Source organism: Babylonia areolata, chromosome 16 (assembly GCF_041734735.1).
Source record: "Babylonia areolata isolate BAREFJ2019XMU chromosome 16, ASM4173473v1, whole genome shotgun sequence".
In the NCBI taxonomy this organism is placed as follows: Eukaryota; Metazoa; Mollusca; class Gastropoda; order Neogastropoda; family Buccinidae; genus Babylonia; species Babylonia areolata.
Window position 1 is genome coordinate 19,935,368 of NC_134891.1, and position 3,463 is coordinate 19,938,830.

At 48.1% G+C, this 3,463-nt stretch overlaps 1 protein-coding gene across 1 annotated transcript in view; it reads left to right on the plus strand.

The window, feature by feature from the left end:
• Positions 1-225: 225 nt before the first annotated feature.
• Positions 226-3,463, plus strand: part of LOC143291220 (uncharacterized) — a 172,309-nt gene continuing 169,071 nt past the window's right edge. The window contains exon 1 of the mRNA XM_076600986.1: positions 226-338. The gene's annotated coding sequence lies outside the window, so the exon portion shown is untranslated. The remainder of the gene's footprint in view (positions 339-3,463) is intronic.

Genomic DNA, 3,463 nt, shown 5'->3' on the forward strand with positions numbered 1-3,463 from the left:
TACTGTCCGTCGGTCGCTCGCTCCTCTTGTATTACTATCGTCCAGTTTGGGTCATCGTCCATCTGCTGGATTATTATTAGATGGAACAGCGGCCAGTGGTGGTCAGTGGCGGTGGACAGGCGGAGTAAAAAAAAAAAAAAAAAAAGAAAAAAGGGGGGAGCAGCAGCAACACCCCTCACCCACACCCTTCTCTACCCTCCATCTCCCCCCCCCCCCCCCCCCACACACACACACCTCCCTCTGTCCCTTGGGTGGTGGTGGTGGTGGTGGGTTTGTTTGTCTCCACTGGCCCGACCGTCCGTCCGGTGTGTTTGACCTGTCCGGCCCTTCACTACAAGGTGAGGCGGTGGTGGTGGTGGTGGTGTGTGGGACTTGGGGTGGGAAGGGGAGGGTGTGTGTGTGTGTGTGTGTGTGTGTGTGAGCATGTGTGTGTTTGAATGAGCGTGTGTGTGTGTGTGTCACTGTGTGTGTGTGTGTGTGTGTGGGTGGTGTGAGCATGTGTGTGTTTGAATGAACGTGTGTGTGTGTGTGTGTGTGTGTGTGAGCATGTGTGTGTGTGTTTGTCATAAAATCTGGAAGGATTAATAGACATAACAAAGAACAAAAGAAACAAAGAAATAAAGGGTCATCTGATACTCATGCAATGAAATACATAGTTGATGAAATACATGCGCGCGCTCGCGCGCGCGCGCGCGTGTGTGTGTGTGTGTGTGTGAGCACGTCTGTGTGTGAGCACGTCTGTGTGTGCGTGCGTAAAGGATGAGGGCAAAACATGGAGTTAATAGTAAAACTACCAAAACACGAATCGTGTTTGAGAACAAGAGAGAGAGAGAGAGAACACGGACACTGATTGTTATAAATAATTCCATCATAGACCATGGGCCTCTTTCATGCAGTGAACACTTGTTTTCGATACAATACTGACAACTCGTCACTCTCTCTCTCTCTCTGTCTCTGTCTCTGTCTCTCTCTCAGTGTCTCTCACACTGATGACAAGTTCGACAGTGTACAACAGAGGAGGAGGACATTCACCAAACTGAATGCACGGCCAGATGACAACACTAGATTAAATGCATTATTAATTAATGAATTAACGAAACAGCAGAGCAAGAGAGACAGAGAACGATCTAATCATGTGCCAGGCCAACACACATGTTGGATAACGTTAGCAAAACCAAGTCTCCACTGCTGCGCATGCGCCGAGCTCTTGTTGTCTGCAGACACCGACATTGTCAAGAGGCGGGTCGATCATGGATTCGGAATACACACACACACACACACACACACACATCTTGCATGTTTCGCATCCGACCGTCCTCCCTCTAGCCTCCGATGGCTGGAAACGGGTGGAATCTCACCCACTGATGTCCAGGGTGCGTTTTGGTAGCCGAATTGGGGTGTGGGGGAGGGGAGGGAGAGGGGGGGGGAGGGGGTGGACTGCGAGTGTGTGTGTGTGGCGGAGTGATGTGTGTGTTCCCGACCACTGCTACTACTACTACTACTAGTGTTGAGTGTCTTGCTATGACCGAGAGGGGACAGCACTACACGAAGTAGTGGTGGCCTCAATGCTTGTCTCGCGTGTTGCATGTATTACTTTTTCGCCCGTGTCTTACGGTGCTCGTGCGCGGGCGCGAGCGCGTGCGTCACCTTCGGAGTGGGGGGGTCAGAGGGGGGGGGGGGGAGTTCTGCTTCCAAGCATTTGCTATGACACTTGACACAATGTGTGTGTGTGTGTTTGTGTGTGTGTGTGTGTGCGTGTTTCGTTGAGATGCACATGTTGCCCAGTTTGCAGAACAACACGTAGCACAACCCTTGGCTTGTACATACGCTGTGTGTATGTGTGTGTGTGTGTGTGTGTGTGTGTTACAGTAATAGCTAACAGTTATCAGTCGCAAATCACACACGTGACAAACCTCTTTGCAGTCTCCATCTGCAGTACTATGATTATTATCATTATTTTTTTTTATCATTACAATTATTATTATTATTATTAATCAGTTAATTAAGGCGAGATGAACTCAGTGATTAGATTTGCACGGAATCAAACTGAGCCACCTTCATATCTTTGGAGCACCCCTTTCACATGTTGCAAGCACGCTTGCATGTACACACACACACACACACACACGCACGCACGCACGCACGCGCACACACACACGCACGCGCACACACACACACACACACACGGGGGGTGGGGGGTGGGGCATGCGTGCATGAACACCCATGCGCAATAGAAACGCACAAAGCAATATTGTTGGTGATAGCTGACAAAAGTTGATGGTGGAAAGACTGTTGCGACAGGTACAAGTAGAACCAATCGCAACAGATTCTGTAACTTGTGTAAGTCAGAATAGATTTTTGGAAAAAAAAAACAACTGACGGGCGCAATAGCCGAATGGTTAAAGCGTTGGACTTTCAATCTGAGGGTTCCAGGTTCGAATCACGGTGACGGCGCCTGGTGGGTAAAGGGTGGAGATTTTTACGATCTCCCAGGTCAACATATGTGCAGACCTGCTAGTGCCTGAACCCCCTTCGTGTGTATATGCAAGCAGAAGATCAAAATACGCACGTTAAAGATCCTGTAATCCATGTCAGCGTTCGGTGGGTTATGGAAACAGTAACATACCCAGCATGCACACCCCCGAAAACGGAGTATGGCTGCCTACATGGCGGGGTAAAAACGGTCATACACGTAAAAGCCCACTTGTGTGCATACGAGTGAACGCAGAAGAAGAAGAAGAAGAAAAAAACAACTTTTTTTTATTCAGATTCCAGTTTAGACAAGCACGTTTTGTTTTGTTTTTTATGGAGGGAGTTATAGTCCAGAGTTATTTTTCATGCAGGACATGTTTGAGAAGGGAGGGGTGGACGGTAAGAGAACAAGACACCGGCATTGCTGACAGATGGTAACTGGCGAGTTCCTAACCCATTCTGTGCGCTGTACCGCACACGTACGGCAGTACATGAATCTGATCTATCTTGTGTCAGATATATTATATCTCAACTTGACCCAGATAGCCGTGTCATTTGCCTGGTAAAAGTTATCAGTGGTACACGTTTTGAAGTCGTTGCTCTACTGATAAAAAAAGCCGTGTGACAGCCACGCTGGTACTGTAACAGAGATGACTGATGTCAGACAAGACCGCCTGGGTGACACTGATACTGGGCAAGAGACCAGGGAAACAAGCCGCCGCACTTGTACAGGGTTCACCAAAAGTAATGGACCACTTGCCGACCGAGAACATGCACAGTTCTCTTCTTGGCGGCCTGGTGAAATGATAGCTGAAAGTTTTCCCTTGTTACACAAAGCTCGGTAGAAGAGAAGAGTATTGCAAATACCCATATGTGTAAGCCATTGCATAGTAGTGCAGAAATTATAATTTTATGTCATTACACTGTGTGTGTAGCCAGCGTGATTAGCACCACTCAATACCAGAGATGCTTTCTTGCCTTTTTATTTAAT